Source organism: Petaurus breviceps, unplaced genomic scaffold (assembly GCF_028583685.1).
Source record: "Petaurus breviceps papuanus isolate PSGF00001 unplaced genomic scaffold, PetGlider_PUasm1.0 77, whole genome shotgun sequence".
NCBI classification, from domain to species: domain Eukaryota; kingdom Metazoa; phylum Chordata; class Mammalia; order Diprotodontia; family Petauridae; genus Petaurus; species Petaurus breviceps.
In genome coordinates, this window is record NW_027186492.1 from 18,243,276 (window position 1) to 18,261,645 (window position 18,370).

Consider the following 18,370-nt stretch of genomic DNA (forward strand, 5'->3'; position numbering starts at 1 on the left):
CTCTCTCTCTCTCTCTCTCTCTCTCTCTCTCTCTGTCTCTCTCTCTCCCCTTCTCTCTCCCTTCTTCTCCCCAAATACATATGACAGTAAGGAGAGGGTTATTTTTTATAAACTGTTCACTGGTTGCTCACATTAGAAATACTACTACCACCACCACCACCACCACTACCACCACTACTACTACTACATCTACTACTACTACTACTCTTACTTTTACTAACAGTAGCTAGCATTATGAAGTATTAATGTTTGCAAAGTGTTTTACAAATATGACCCCATTTTATTCCAAATAATCTTGCAAGAAAGGTGTTTTAATTATATCAATTTTGAAGATGAAGAAACTGAGACAAATAGATGACAAATGACTTGCTTAGAGTCACACATCTAGTGAGTGTCTAAGTCAGGATTTGAACCCCCCCGCCCATGAACTTCCTCAGAGATAACTGGAGTTATATATTGTAACACTTTACCAAATTTTAACATCTCTTTCATAATAGAGTTGAGATGGTCTTGTACAAAGATTAAATGAGAACACAGTTCTTGACTATTTAAAAATAATACATAAAGAGGCAGAATCAAGATGGCAGAGTAGAAGCATAAACTCACCTTAACTTTCTCAACATCCCCCCCCTAAAAATAAAAACCTTTAAAAGAATTCCACGAATAAAATTCTGTAGTGGCAGAGTAAAAAAGAAAAGTTGGAGCGAAACAGATTTTTAACCTAACTTAGGAAATCCGTAAGAAAGGTCTGTCACATCTGGGGGATGGTCAGACCTGGAGAGCAATACGGGCCTTGCTGTGACAATACCAGCAGTAGCCCTTAGAGGAAGTTGCAATGGCAACACTAGCAGCAGCTTTGGGTGCTTTCAGCACACAAGAGTACAGAGAAGGGGTTAGACAATTGATCAGAAAGACATTACATGCGATCATTTTCTAACACTGGATTCAAGATAGAGGCATTACCCATACTCAGTTCTGGGTCACAGTTTCAGGGACAAGAAGAACACTAGTGCTAAAAGTCAGAGGAGAATAGAGACCCTGGTTATAGTTCCAGGGCAGAGAACAATGCTAGTGCTCATACACGTGGGTAGGGGCCATGGTCACATTTCCAAGACAGAAAGAAGCACTAGTATTTTTGGCTGCAGGAGAGGAGGAGACCTGATTACAATTTTATATTCAAGAGGAGTATAAGCACTGGCATCTACAGGGGAATTAAGACCTTTTCTGGGTAAAGACCAAAGCCCAGGTCAGAAGAGCCATGACCTTACCGCTCCTTAGGCCATAGCACCTTAGAAGCACTTAAAACTTATAAAACCCCAAAATTAACTCTGAAAACATGAGAATTAAAAACCTGAAGCTTGGGTCAGTGACCCTTCATTGAGGAAGAGTCAAAATTTAACATAAAGTCAAAGCCAAGAAATACCATGAAAAAAATGGTCACACAACATCATCATCATCAACAACAACGACAGCAACAAAATAACTTGACCATAAATTGTTACTGTGGTGAAAGGGAAGATAAAGACACAAATTTGGAAGAATACAATTATGGCAAAACAGCTACAAGCAAAACCTCAAAGGAAAAATATGAATTGGACACAAGCCCAACATGAATTGTTGGAACAGTTTAAAAAGGATTTTAAAAATCAAACAACAGAGTTAGAAGAAAATTTGAAAAAAAAAATGAGCTTGGTACAAGAAAATTATGAAAAGAGAATCAGCAGCCTCATAAAAGAGGCAAAAAAAGTACTGAAGAAAATAGTGGTTTAAAAAAAAAGGAATTGGCCAATTAGTAGAATAGGCCAAAAGTTCACTGAAGAAAATTCCTTAAACAGCAGAATTGGTCAAATGGGAAAAAAAGATACAAAAGTTCACTGAAGAAAATAATTCTTTAAAAATTATAATTGGACAAATGGCAGTTAATAACTCAATGAGACTTTAAGAAACGGTAAAACAAAATCAAAACAATGAAAAAATATTTTTAAAATAATGTGAAATATCTTTTTCATAAAATGACCAAACTGGAAAATAGGTTGAGGAGAGATAATTAGTGAATTATTGGGCTACTTGACAACAATGATAAAAAAGAACCTAGTCATTATATTTTAATCGATTATGAAAGAACACTACCCTGATATTTCAGGATCAGAAAATAAAATAAAAATGGAAAGAATCTGCCAATCCCTTATCAAAAGTTATCGCAAAATGAAAACTCCCACAAATATCTTTTTCAAACTCAATAATTTCTAGGTCAAGGAGAAAATATTGCAAAAAATAAAAAAGAAATAATGCAAATATCAAGGAGCCAGATGCAGAATCACACAAACTTCAGGATTTTCTATATTAAAGGATCAGAGGGCTTGCAATATCATATTTTGGAAAGCAAAGGATGTAAGATTTCAACCAAGAGTAAACAATGCAGGAAAACTGAGTCCAATCCTTCTAGGGAAAAAATGGATATTTAATGAAATAGAGGACTTTCAGGGAATCCTTCTGAAAAACAAAAGATGAATAGAAAATTAGACATTCAAAAAAAAAGACTCAAGCATAAAAAGATAAATATAAAAGAGTAATCATAAGGACCTTAATAAAGTTATATTCTTTACATTTCTATTTGGGAAGTTCATTTATATATATATATATTTATACACACACACACACACACACACACACACATATATATATATATATATATATATATATATATATATAACTATTAAGCACTTTATTTTAAGGGCAGTTATAAGGAGTTTACAAAGACAGATAACATGCCTGTGAGGTGAGTATATTTGAATCATTTCCAAATGAGTAAATAAATAAATAAATAAAGAAGTAAGAAAGTGGGATGCACTGGGATAAGAAGCAAGGGAGAGCAAGAATGGGGAAAATTATCTGACTCGGAGGTACTAAAATGGGAGATTTTATAGTGAAAAATCAAATGGGATGCGGTAGTGGCTCAAAAAGGAATAAAATGCACACACAGTTGGATATAGATATCAAACTTACCATACATGGGAATAGAAGGGGCCAAGGTAAAAGAAGTATGTGTGTGTTTGGAGTGGGGCAAGGACTGACAGAAAGGAAGGTGAATTTGGAGAGGCAGTGGTCAGAACCAAAATAGCCTTTTGAGGAGGGATGGGGAGATAGGGATCTGGGGGATAAGTGAGAGAGGGAAATAAACAGTTAGCAATAATAATTGTGAATGTGCATGGAATGCAATCACCCATAAAATGGAATTGGATAGTAGAATGAATTACAAAACAAAAATCCAACAATATATTTTTTACGAGAAACCTATTTAAAACAGAGAAAGACAGAGAGAATTAAAATAAGGGAATGATGAAGCATCTATTATGTTTCAGCTAAGGTTTAAAAAAAAAGCATGGGTAGTAATCATGATTTCAGAAAAAATAAACAAGCAAAAATAGACCAAACTAAAAGAGTTAAGCAGGAGAATTCTATTTCGTTAAAAGCTACCATACTGGGGTGGAGCCAAGATGGTAGAGTGAAAGTAGGGACTTCTTGAGTCCTCCCCCAAACCCCTCTAAATACATGTAAAAATAACTCTAAACAATTTCTAGAGCTGCAGGAACCACACCATATCAGAGTGAAACAAATTCCTAGCCCAAGACAACCTGGAAGGTCGACAGGAAAGGTCTGTTGCACCAGTCTGAGATATGAGCACAGTCGAGCATGGGCCACTGTCAGTATAGACCTGTAAGAGCAGGCCTCAGGTTATTGAATCACTGCCAGCTGTGGAGGCTTTAAGACTTCTCAAACCACCAACATCAAAGACAATTTACAAGATCCCTAGAAGTATCCTTGAAAACAGCTGTGCAAAACCCCTGAAGCTAGGGACAGTGCACTCTCCACTCTGGAAGCAGAATCCTACCTTAATGAAAGAGCTAAAAAAGTCAAGTAATTGGCTGGGAAAATGAGAAAATAATGGGAAAATGTCAGACAATAGAAACTTACTTTGATGACAAGGAATATCAAAACATACAACCAGAAGAAAACAAAGTCAAAGGTCCTACATTCAAAGCCTCCAAGAAAAAAATATGAATTATGAAAATCAAGTAAGAGAAGTGGAGGAAAAATTGGGTAGAGAAATAAGAGTGATGCAAGAAAAATAATGAAAAATGAGTCAACACCTTGCTAAAGAAGACCCCCAAAATACTGTAGAAATCAACACCTTGGTGGGGCAGAGTCAAGATGGTGGAGTAGAAACAGGCATGGGGCTCCCAGTTCCACCTCCCCCAATTCATGTTAAAGGTGACTCTGAACAAACTTTGGAGCTACAGAACCCACAAAATGACACAGAGAAGCTAACTCCCACTGAGGACAGCGCAGCAGACTGCCAGGAAGTGGCCAGCACAGCTTCTTGGGAGCCAAGCCCAGCTCGGTTCGAGCTAGAGGTTTTGGCCTCAGGGAGGCCACAAACAGCAGCTGGCTGGAGGGACTTCAGATCACTGGCAGCTGTGGAAGTTTCCAGAATTATCAATGCATAGATGCTAAGGACAAAGTGAGAGGTCAGTGCAGTACGGACTTTGTGAACTGGGATTCGGGAGTGTACTCAGGCCTTTACCCCCTGGAGGGAGAAGCTTCTGAGGTGTGGCGGCCGTGCAGCCACCGCCAAGTGACTGCTTCAGAGCTCCTGTTCTGCAGATTGTAGGGGGACCAAGAGACAATTCTGAGGGGTAATCACTATTGCTTTAACCTGCTTCAATCTGGATTGTAGTCTAGGTTGGAGGTTGTGGGATGCATGACCAGTTTGCCAGAATGTGTCCAGGCATCAGAGAATGCACCCAACTAACAGCAGCAAAAACCACAGTGATTGGGACAAAGCTCCCCTCTCTGGTAGCAGAGTTCTATTGTGGCAAAAAGCTCAATAGTCAAGTAACTGATGAGTGGCAACATGAGCAAATGAGCAAAGCAAGGCAAGAAAAGTGTACTGATTCTGGATTCCTTTTTGGGGACAAAAACGGTCAAAGCATGGCACAGGAGCAAGACAGTCAAGTCCGAACTCCTGAGCCAGAAGCTTCCAAAAAAGAATAAACTGCTTACAGGTAATAGAGGAATTTAAGAAGGATTTTGAAAACCAAAAAATAGGAGTGGAGGAAAAATTGGGAAGAGAAATGAGAATGATGCAGGAAAATTATAAAATAAGTCAACAACCTGACTAAAGAAAATAAACCTTTTAAAAATAGACTAACTCAAATGGCAAAAAATTGGCTCAAAAAGGCAATGAGGAGAAGAATGCCTTAAAAACCTGAATTTTCAAGATTGAAAAAGAATCTCAAAAGGTCACAGCAGAGAATCATTGCTTCAGAATTAGATTGGAGCAAATGGAAGCCAGTGACTTTTTGAGAAATAAATACACTATTAAACAGATCCAAACAAATGAAAAAATAGAAAGCAATGTGAAATATCTCATTGGGAAAACCACTGATCTGGAAAATAGATCCAGGAGAGAGAATTTAAAAATTATTGGAGTACCTGAAACCTATGATAAAAAAATAAGAACCTAGAAAGTATCCCCCAAGAAATTCTCAAGGAAAATTGACCTGATGCTTTAGAACCAGAGGGCAAAATAGAGATTGAAAGAATCCACCAATCACTTCCTGAAAAAGATCCCAAAAAGAAAACTCCTAAGAATATTATAGCCAGGTTTCCAAATTCCCAGATCAAGGAGACAATATTACAAAGAGCCAGTAAGAAACAATTTGAATACTATGGAAACACAATCAGGACAATACAGGACCTGGCAGCTTCTACCCTGAGGGATCGAAGAGCTTGGGATATGATACTCTGGAGGTCAAAGGAGCTGGGATTAAAACCAATAATCACCCACTCAGAAAAACTGGGTATCATGTTTTAGGGAGAAATATGGTCATTTAGTGGAATAGATGACTTTCAAGCATTTTTGATTACAAAACCAGAGTTGAATAGGAAATTTGACATTCAGATACAAGAAGCAAGAGACGCATGAGAAGGTAAACAGGGAAAAGAAATCATAAGGAACTTATGAAAGGTGTAATACTTACATTCCTACATGAAAAAACAATCATTGTAACTTATAAAAGTTTTCTCAATGTGAGAATAGTTGAAGGGAATAGAAATGTGTGTGTGTATACACACACACACATATACATACATATATATGTGTGTGTGTATACATACATATTTATATCTATATAGGAGGGTACATGTGCATATAAATAAATATGTATGTGTATATATGTGTACAGTTATATAGAGGGTACAGGACCAGTTGAATAGGATTGGATGATACTTAAAAGGTGAAATTAATAGGTGAGAGAGGAACATAATGAGAGGAGATGGGGAGATATAGAATGGGGTAAAATATCTCATATAGAAAATGAAAGGGAAAACTTTTACAATGGAGGGGAAAAACAGGAAGGCAAAAGGGAGTGAATCAACCTTATTCTCAATGAATTTGCCTTAGGAAAGGAATGACATACACACTAAATAGGATATCTCACCGTACAAGGTAGTAGGAGGGAAGGAGATAGGAGGGGGGATAATGGAAGGGAGGGCACGCTGGTGGGGAGTGAAGTTGGAAGCACCCACTTTTGAAAAGAGACAGAATCAAAGTAGAGAATAGAACAAGTGGGGGTGGGATGGGATGGAGGGAAATATAGTCAGTCTTTCACAATATATCCACTATGGAAATGTTTTTCATAGCTACATATGTACAAACTATATTGAACTGCTTATTTTCCCAGTATGGGTGGGTGACAAGGAAGATAAAGAAAGAATCTGGAATTCAAAGTTTTAAAATCAAATGTGTAAAAAGTATATATTACTATTATTAATACATTATATATAACTGGGAAATAAGATATACCAGCACTGGGGCCTAGAGATCCACCATGTCCTACTGGAAATTTGGAGGGTGGATGGGAGAAGATATAGGAGAGAGAAGACTGGGGGAGAGGATGTTCAGTGGGATCACTGTTTTGGGGTGGTGGGTAGTGGAAAAAATGGGGAGAAAACTTATAACTCAAAATCTTGTGAAAATGAACGATGTAAACTTAAAAATTAAAAAAAAAAACCTACAAAAGCCATTCCAGCACCCAAAAAGAGAAGAAAAGAAAACAACACCTTAAAAATAGACTCATCTAAGTGGCAAAAGAAGTCCAAAAACCTTAAAAAGAAGATTTGGCTAAATAGAAAAGGAGGTACAATAGCTCAATGAAGAAAATGAGAATGGAGCAAATGGAAGCTAATGAGTCCATGAGAAATCAAGAAATTAAAAAAAATAGAACTAAAAGAATGAAAATAAGAAAAGACAATGTGAAATATCTCATTGGAAAACATAAACAACTGACCTGTAAAATTGATCCAGCATAGACAATTTAAAATTATAGTTTAAAAAGGAACTAGACATAATCTTTCAAGAAGTTATCAAAGAAAACTGCCCTGATATTCTATAATCAGAGGGGGAAATAAAAATTGAAGTAATGCAGTGATATTGAAAGAGCTCCAAAAAGGAAAAATCCTAGGGATATTGTAGTCAAATTCCAGAGTTCCCAGGTCAAAAAGAAAATAATGCAAGCAACCAGAAAGAACCAATTCAAGTATGGTGGAAACACTGTACTTTCTAATTCTTTCTCTGAATATAGACATCTCTCTCCATCATGAGTGTTTTGGAATTTACTTATAGCCCTGCATTTCTGGGAAGAGTTCAGTGTATAAAAGTTAGAACCTAAATAATCTAATCCTAAGGAATGAGTAGGTAAAAGAGCAAATCACAGAAACAATCTTATTACAGAAAATGACAAAAATGAGACAAGATATCAAAATTTATGGGATGGAGGCAAAGAAGTACTTAGTAGATAAACAGTTACATCAGTAAGATAAATAAAGAACAGATAAATTAATCGAACATATAACCTAAAAAAACAACTAGGGGAATAGAGCACCAATACTGGAGTGAGGAGGACTTCAGTTCAAATCCAGTCTCAGACACTTGACATACTTAATAGCTGTTTGAACTTGGGCAAGTCACTTAACTCAAATTTTCTTGCCTTCTCAAAAAACAAACAAACAAACAAAAAAATAAAACCTAGACCAAAAATTAAAATCCAAAATTAGACACTGAATTGAAAAATCTTGAAAATCATAAGAGAGCTTAATACAATTAAAAGAGAACTATTGAATTAATAGATAAATTAGGAGCTGATTTTATGCAAAAACCAATAAAATGGACAATCTATTGGTTAATTTGACTTTTTAAAAAGAGAAACACAAATTAACATCACCAAAAATAAAAAAAATATCAAATTACCACCAACAAAGATGAAATGAAAACATTCATTAGAAGATATTTTGTTCAATTGTATGCCACTAAATCTGTCTTTGAAAAATGGATGAACATTTACAAAACTATAAATTTCCCAGAATAATAGAAAGGAAATAGAATACTTAATATAGCCCTGTCTTAGAAACATAATTTTTTTTTGGTCTTTACTAATTTGTTTACTTTTAGTTTGCAAGATTCATTACCACAATTACTTGAGTTTCAAATTCTCTCTCTCTCCCCCTGCCATGGCGTCATACAATCAAATATAGTATCTGCAAATACTTTCACATCAGGCATTAGTCGGTTTATAAAGAAAAATTGTAACAGATGGAATGAAGAATGGGAAAGAGGAAACAACCAAACAAGAAAATGAAAAAGGGCAGGTAGTTTGCTTCAATCTGGGTTCAATCTCAGTTCTTTCTCTGGATGTAAACATCTCTCTCCATCATGAGTCTTTTGGGTTTGACTTATGTCTCTGGATTGCTGAGAAGAGTCCAGTTTATCAAAGTTGGTCATCACACATACTTTGTGTCTGTAATTGTGTACAAATTCCTCCTGGCTCTACTCTTCTCACTCAGCATCAGTTCGTATAAGACTTTCCAGGTAAATATGAAGTCCATCTGTTCCTTGTTTCTTATAGCACTATAGCATTCCATAACATGCATATTACCACAACTTGTTCAGCCATTCCCCAATTGATGAGCACTCCCTTAATTTCCAATTGTTTGCTACCACCAAAAAAGCTGCTATAAATATTTTTTTCACATATGGGTCTTTTTCCCACTTCTATGATCTCTTTGGGATATAATCCTAGAAGTGGTATTGCTGGGTCAAAGGGTATGAAATTATTTATAGCCCTTTGGGCATAATTCCAGATTGCTTTCCAGAATGGTTGGATCAGGTCACAACTCCAAAATCAATGCATTAGTGTTCCAATTTGTCCACATCCTCTCCAGAATTTGTCATTTTCCTGTTTTGTCATCTTAGCCAATCTGACTAGTGAGATGTCGTTCCTCAGAGTGGTTTTGATTTGCATTTCTCCAATCAATAGTGATTTAGAGCATTTCTTTTTTTTTTTTAAGCAATCAGGGTTAATTAACTTGCTCAGGGTTACAAGGCCAGTTATTTCTGGGTGTGGTGCTGAGTATCTGAGCCCAGATTTGATCCAGGTCATCCCGACACTGGAGCTGGTGCTCTTACTCGCTGAGCCACCTGGCCGCCCCTAGAGCATTTCTTCATGTGCTTATAGATATCTTTAATTTCTTTCTCTGAAAACTGCCTGTTCATATCCTTTGACCATTTATCAATTGGGGAATGACTTGTATTCTTATAGATTTGACTCAATTCTCTGTATATTTTAGAAATACACAGAAATAATTCTATGTACAGAATCCTAATTCTGTATCCTGAAGTGCTCAAAGGAAAAAGAAAAAAGACCTATAAGTACAAAACTATTTATATATTTTTTAAATTCATTTTTAGTTTTCAACACTGATTTCCACAAGATTTTGAGATACAAATTTTCTCGCCATCTTTCCCCTACCCCACAGCCCAAGATCGTGAGCCTACTGAATACCCCTTCTCCCAATATGCTCTCTCATATATTTACCCATTCTCCTTCTAATATCCTAGTAGGGCAAGATGGATTTGTATAACCCAGTGTCTATATATCTTATTTCCAATTTGCATGTAAATACTTTTTTAACATTTGTTTTTTAAAACTTTGAATTCCAGATTTTTTCCTTTCTTCTCTCCTTACCCACCATCACTGGGAAGATAAACAATTTAATACAAGTTCTACATGTATAGTTACATAAAATGTTTCCATAGCAGTTATATTGTGAAAGACTAACTATATTTCCCTCCATGCTATCCCACTCTCCACTTATTCTATTTTCTCTTTTGAGTCCTGTCCCTTTTCAAAAGTTTGTGTCTCTAACAACCGTCTCCCCAATATGCCCTTCCTTCTATCATCCCCATCTTGTGCCCTTCCCCCCTACATTCCTGTAGGGTAAGATACTCAATTTAGTGTGTATGTTATTCCCTCCTTAAGCCAAATTCAATGAGAGTGAGGTTGACCTATTCCCTTTCACCTTCTTGCTCTTATACTCCATTGTAACAGTTTTCTCTTGCTATTTTATATGAGATAATTCACCTTGTTATATCTCTCCCTTTCTCCTTCTCCTATTATATTCCTCTCTCACCTCTTAATTTAATTTTAAGATATCGTCCCTTCCAATTCAACTGATCTTATGACTTCTATGTATATATGCATACACATATACACACACTCACATATGTATTTATACACACATATACCCTGCAATATATACATATCTGTATGTACACATACATACACATACACACACACATATACACACACACCCACATTCCCTTCAACTATCCTCATATTGAGAAAAGTTTCATGAGTCACCGTTATTGTTTTTTTTTCATGTAGGAATGTAAATATTTCAACTTTAATAAGTTCCTTATGATTTCCTTTTCATGTTTAACTTTTCATGCTTCTTTTGCTTCATGTATTAGAAAGTCAAAATTAGGGAAGGCACAGAGCGGATGGCAGACGCAGAGCCAGGCCTGAAGGCACCTGATCAACTCGGAGGGCAAGTCTTCCCACCAACCACAAGGTCCACTGCCAGGCCTATCACCAAAGGGCTGGGACTGGAAAGATCAAGGTAAGAAGCAAATATAGGGGCCCCTGTCCTGGACAGCAAACACTACTGGGGCTACCACTTCATAGCCCAGAATTTTTTTTTTTAAACCCCTTTCAGGACCTCCAAAGTCTAGGATGACAGAGTGAACCCCACTGGCTCCAAACCCCCCCTCTGACCCTGAAAACATAGTAACTCTTGCCTACTACAGGAGTCCTACTATCCTCAGAGGGAGAAACCAACCTCAGAGGGAGACAATGTGAACTCCACACCGAAAGTTGAAACTTCAAAAGGGAATGGGTCCCAAGCACAGAAGGCTCTCCTAGATGAGATCAAAAGGAACTTTGAAAACAAAATGAGAGAGATAGAAGACAAAATGAATAACTCTCTCAAAGGCAAAACAGCAGAATTAGAAAAACATTATAATGAGGAAAACAACTCTCTAAAAAGAAAAGTGTATGATATGGAAAAGGAACTCCAAAAATTAGTCAAGGAAAATGATTTGCTAAAAATTAGAATTAACCAAATGGAAACAAATAACTCTATGAGGAACCAAGAATTATTCAAGCAAAAAACCAAAAATGAAAAATTAGAAAAAGAGGTAAAAGATCTCAAAGAAAAAATAACTGACCTGGAAAACAGATCCAGGAGAGATAATCTGAGAATCATAGGCCTGCCAAAAAATTATGATGAAAAAAATGATCCTGGACAATATTCTCCAAGAGCTCATTAAGGAAAACTGCCCTGAGATACTAGAACCTGAGGGTAAAATAGAAATCCAGAGAATCCACTGGACACCTGCTGAAAGAGATCCCAAACTGAAAAGTCCTCAAAATGTTGTCCCAAACTCCAGAACTACCAGATAAAAGAGAAAATACTTGAAGCGGCCAGAAAGAAACAGTTCAAATATCGAGGGTCCACAGTGAGGATTGCACAGGATTTGGCAGCCTCTACACTGAAAGATCGGAGGCAGTGGAACACAATTTTCTGGAAGGCAAAAGAGCTCGGGTTACAACCAAGGATCACATACCCAGCGAGACTGAGCATATTCTTCCAGGCAAAGAGATGGTCATTCAACGATATAACAGAGTTTCAGACCTTCTTGATAAAAAAGCCAGAACTCAATGGAAAATTAAACCTCCAATTACAAGATATAACAGTGACTTAGAAAGGTAAACAAGGAGAACACACACACACACACACACACACACACACACACACACACACACACACACCCTGCTATTTTATAAGAGCAAACTGGTTATAGACAAGTAGAGGGTATGAGTAAAAAATACAATTTTTAAAAATCTTATTAAGGGCTACAAAGGGACTGCAATGGAAGAAAGGGAATGGATGAAGTGGAAAGGGGTAAATTATGCCACACATAGAGGCATAAAAACTGTATAGCAGAGGAAAAAAAAAAAGGGAGGGAGTTGGGAAGCATATGTGCTTTCCCATCATTGGTTCTGGTACAAAGAGGGAATAACAACCAGTTAAGCATAGGACTCTATGGAGAAGAAACACAAAAAGTATCATTTTAGAGGGAAAGAGAGGAAGGAAAGGATCTTTGCATGAGATTTGTTCTGGTCACTCTTGATGCGAAGAAGAAATAACATACTGCATTAAGTATAAAAATATCCTACAGGCAGTAGGAGGGGGAAAGGGTTACAAAAGGGAGGTGGGAGTGGTTTGTAGGGAGGGAAGTAGTAAGGGGAAAGGGGAAGAAAAGGGACGGGGGCTGAAAAGGGAACATTGAGGGAGGTGGTGGTCAAAAGGAAAACTATTAAGGGGGGGAAGGGAGAAGAGAGGGAAAATATGACCATTAGAAGGGGTGGGAATAGAGTGGAGGGGAAGAAACAGATAACAATCACAACTGTAAATGTGAATGTAATGAACTCTCCCATAAAACGGAGACAGATAGCAGGATGGATTAGAAATCATAATACTACAATATGCTGTTTACAAGAAACACTTCTGAAACAGAGGGATACATCCAAGGTAAAGGAAAAAAAAAAAAGAAAATCAAAATTACTATTCAGCTCTGGTTTTTTCATCAAGAATACTTGAAAGTCCTCTATTTCATTGAATGACCATATTTTCCCCTGAAGCATTATACTCAGTTTTTCTGGGTAGGTCATTCTTGGTTTTAGTCATAGGTCCTTTGACCTTTGTAATATCTTATCCCAAGCCCGTCAAGCCCTCAGTTTAGAAGCTGGTACATCTTGTGCTATCTGGATTGGGTTTCCACAATACTAATTGTGGAATACTTCCTGGCAACTTGTAATATTTTCTCCTTGACCTGGGAACTCTGGAATTTGGCTGTGATATTCCTAGGAGTTTTCTTTTTGGGTTATTTTTCAAGAGGTTGTCTGTGAATTCTTTCAATTTCTATTTTGCCCTCTAGTTCTAGAATATCAGGGCAATTGAAAAATTTTTGAAGGATGATTGCTAGGCTCTTTTTTTGATAATGGCTTTCAGGTAGTCTAATAATTTTTTACATTATCTCTGTTGGATTTATTTTCCAGGTCAGTCATGTTTCCATGAGATATTTCACTTTGCCTTCTATTTTTTTTTTCATTTGTTTGGATCTGTTTTATAGTATATTGATTTCTCATAAAGTCATTAACTTTCATTTGTGCTGATCTAATTTTGAAGGAATGATTTTCTTCAGTGAGTTTTTCAAATTTCTTTCCCATCTGGGCAATTTGGGTTTTTAAGGTATTCTTCTCATTGGTTTTTTTGGCCTCTTTTGCTATTCGAGTTAGCCTATTTTTAAGGTGTTATTTTCTTCAGTATTTTTGGGCGGTCTCCTTTAGCAGGCTGTTGACTCACTTTTCATTATTTTCTTGCAACGTTCTGATTTTTCTTCCCAATTTTTCCTCCACTTCTCTTACTTGATTTTCAAAATTCTTCTTGAGGTCCTCCATGGCCTTTAAGCAGTTCATATTTTTCTTGGAAGCTTTTGATACAGGACTTTTGACTTTTTTGACTTCTTCTGTTTCGAAGTTTTCATCCTTTTTGTCCCTAAGAAAGGTTTTTATGGTCTGATTGTGCTTCCTCTGTTTGCTCATCTTGCCAGCCAATTACTTGCCTTTTGAGCTTTTTGCTGTGGTAGAACACTGCTTCCAGAGTGGAGAGAGCTGTGTCACAAATTTCTGTGGTTTTTTGCAAATATTGTCAGAGGTCTGAGGAGTGTGCCCTCTCTACAAGCACCACAAGCTCTGGCACACTGACCACACACCCCAGGACTACCCCTGCAGACTGTGACCCAGTTCCAAGCAGGTCAAAGAAGGAATGATTACCCTCAGACTGGACACTTGGTCCCCTACAATCTGTAGGCGAGGAGTTCCAGAGTCAGCCATGTGGCAGCAGCTGCAGCTGCCATGCTTCTGCCACCTCTCGCCCTTGGGACAGGGGCCTGACCATTTTCTTCTGTCACCCAATTCCAACAGTTTTCCCCACTGACCTTTTACTTTATCTTTGGTGTTTATTCATTGAGAAGCCTAGAAACCACCACAGCTGCTGGTGATTCACTCTCCTGAACTCTGCTCTTCCTGGTCTGTGTGGCTAGTTGGGGTGCTCTGTGTCTGGTACTGAGCAGCTCATGCAGGACTGCTGGGCTCACAGCTGGTGAGATAGACCCTACCTGTTGGCCTGTAAGGCTGCCTTCAGTGGGAGATTTGTTTCTCTCTGTCACTTTGTGGGTTCTGTACTCTAAAATTTTGTTTAGAATCATATTTTACTGGTATTGAAGGTGGTTGGAGAGGGAGCTCAGGCAAATTCCTGCTTTTACTCCTCCATCTTGTCTCTGCCCCCTACAAAAATATTTATAGAAGTTATTTTCGTGGTGGCAAGGAGTTGGAAGTTGAGTAGATGTCCATCAGTTTACATGTAATTGAGAAATATTTAATGAAATAAATAAATTATATTGGGGATTATTTTTACTTTGAACTATTTATATCCTATGACTGACTATTTAAATTGATATATTGGTTAAACAAAAAGAAGACACAATACCTTTATTTCAAACATTTTGTATATTCTATTACAGTCTAATGATTCATAAGAATTCTTAGTATGAAAGTATAAAAAGGGAATTTCAAGATAATATGACGCAATATGATATATATGTGCCAATAATTTCCCAGGGTTTTGTTGAATCTTATAGTATGTATCCCAAACACAACATTTTGCATTAAAAAAATGACAGTTTTATTTGATGCATTATACTCAACTTTTAGAAGCATTATGTCCTAGTGAAGCATTTAATGGACAATAATGTACAAGTAACTCATTGCATAAAATATAGTGTGTCCCAAAATATTTAGTGCAGTTTTAAGCTTTTACAGTTTATATTAATAGTTTAAAACTGCATTGCTATTTTTGGGACACTCTCTAAGAAAATGTTTTGAACATCTAAACAGTATTTTTTTAAAAGGAACTTTTACATGAAGAACCAAGGCCCAGTCACTGTTCAAAATAATGATATAAACATTGTGAAAATATACACATGACTATAATGAAAATTTTAAATTTCATAAGAAAGGTTGAAATAAAATGTTGTTAGCTAGAGTGAAAGGTCTACCTATATGTACTTACCCAGGGGAAGAATATCACTCTCTTATCTCTTCCTAAGCTTCTTTGCTGGGTCCTGAGGTGTGCTTTGAAAGAAGCTAAGGATTAAATGGAAGAAACAGAAACCTGGAAGATTTTATAATCCCCAAGTGTACTCTGCTTAAGTGGTCCAGTATACAATCCAGTCCTCCCTCATAGTAGTGTACAGATACAAGAATCTAGATTTTGTCACCACAGCCCTAAATTCCTATTCCTATTGCTCTGCCAAGAGAAGGTAGTGTTTTATAGTTTATAAAAAACTGACCTCAGAAATAAGAATATTTTTCTACCTGTGACATTAACTGGCTGTGTGATCCTTACCCTGTATTATCATAAGTTGTAGAAAAGGTTCTGACTTGGACTGATAGAAGGATGTTCCTCATCTGAGAATACTTGATATCATTGAGATCATAAGTATGGCCCTTATCTACTGTATCGGTGTGTGTCTTGAAAAAGAACAGGGAATATGTGTACTGAACCCTAGGAATATCTGTATAAATCTCATAGTTTCCTCTGATGAATTGCTAAAAAAATAAAAAAGAAAAGATAAAACCCTCTAATTTCAAACACTATGCACCGAACTATGCAGATAACTTATGTTTAATAAATGATTGCTTAGCTTAATTGAATGACTCAGTTACACATACATTAAAAGTAAATCGTTTTAATGGAACACATTTATATACTTCCTTCTTCCTCTCATCTGACATTGAATCACTTGCAAACTCTTGTCCTTTCTACCTCAGCAACATTGTTCCTATCTATCCCCTTTACTTACAATAACCACTACTATAGTTGAGGCCCTCATTACTTTTTGCCTGTAATACTACAGTAAATATCTGTTTGCTCTACCTGCTTCCAATCTCTCCCTTCTCCTGCTCATGTCTCACAAAACTGATAAATTGATATTCTTAAAACATAGTTCTTGGCGGGGGGAGGAGAAAATTTGGAACTCAAGGGATTGTGGAACTGAATGTTGAAAACTAAAAGTAAGTAAACAAATAAAAGGAAAAAAAAAGTTCTTATGACATTACTTCCCTACTCAAAAATCTTGAATGGCTCCCTATCACCTTTGGGATAAAATATACAATTCTAAGATTTATGTTTAAAGCCCTCAAAAACTTGACTTGTTACCTTTCCAATCTATTATTCCTCTCCCTATACTCTTCACCCAAGTAAATTGACATTAGCTATTTCTTATAAATTACATTCCATTTCCTGTTCTGTTAATTTGCACATGGATCTTTGATGTCCATAAAACATTCTCTTCCCATTTCTTTTTCTACGCTTTAATCCTTAGCTTCCTTCAAAGAACATCTCAGGTGTTATCTCTTACATGCTAGTTTTCGTGATTCTAACAGTTGCTATTATACTTTATTCCTTAAAATTATTTTGTCCTTCTTTATATTTGTGAACATGATTGTTTGCACTGATTATTCTTCCTTGAATCCATCCATTTCTCCATGTAAATGAAGAAAATTAATTATACGGGAAGAGGAACCAATTACCTACCTAGGATTGCTCAATAAGCTCTTAAAAGACCATTTTATGCCTAGTGCTTTATTTGTCTGATCTTAAGGGTTAAAGTTTGATCAGTTTAGAATGGATGGACTCTGGAATATTAAGATTAACAGGATATCTTAAAGGATTGGGAGGACACTTTTCAAAAGTGAAGGGAAAATCATTATTACAATAATTTACGCATGGAGAAAGGAGTGAGATGATTTGATATCCTGTTAAGTACATTTTCCTTATATCTCTATTGCCTTTCCCAGGCAAATTCCTAGAAAAAGAAGCCTGTCTTTACTCCCACCACTTTCTTTCTATTCACATCTCAACCTCTTCCAATCAGGCTTCCATCACCACTTTTCAACTACAATTGGTTTCCTAGGTTACCATTGATCTCTTTATTACTAAAGCCAGTGGCCTTTACTTAGCCCCCATCTTTCTTGACATATCTGCAGATTTTGACATTGTTGACCACTTTTTCTTTCTGGATAATCTATTCTCCCTGACCTTCCTGTATTGTTCTCCTCATGTCTTTATGAATCCTCTTCTTAATCTTCTTTTTTAGGACCAGCATCACCTATGCCTTGCCCACCCCACCCCCAATAATGTGTATTCCACAGAATTATTTCTTGGACCCTCTTATCTTCTCTTTCCATATTTTTTACTCTCTTTGATTTCCTTATGTCCTAAGGATTCACCTATCATTTTTATGCAAGCAAAACTAAATCAAAATATTTCACCCTAATCTGTCTCCAAATATCTAGTCCTGAATTTAACTTCTTGTTGTACATATTGAAATGTTCCATAGGCATCTCAAATTCTACATGTACAAAATAAAATATTATATCTATCTATCTATCTATCTATCTATCTATCTATCTATCTATCTATCTATCTATCTATCTATCCATCTATCCATCTATCTATCTATAACATATTATATAACTACACTTAACAGATAAATTTCTTTCCTATAGAAGGGACATAACTTGGACTCATTTAACAGTTGTCTATTGGTGAATTGTCACAAAGTTCTATGTACTCATATGCAACCATCAACAAAAATACATTTTAAGTACCTACTGTTTTCAGGTACTGTAGTATGTACTGGCAATACAAAACACAAAAAGAGAGGAAGAAAGAAAGAAAGAAAGAAAGAAAGAAAGAAAGAAAGAAAGAAAGAAAGAAAGAAAGAAAGAAAGAAAGAAAGAAAGGGAGGAAGGAAGGAAGGAAGGAAGGGAGAGAGAGAGAG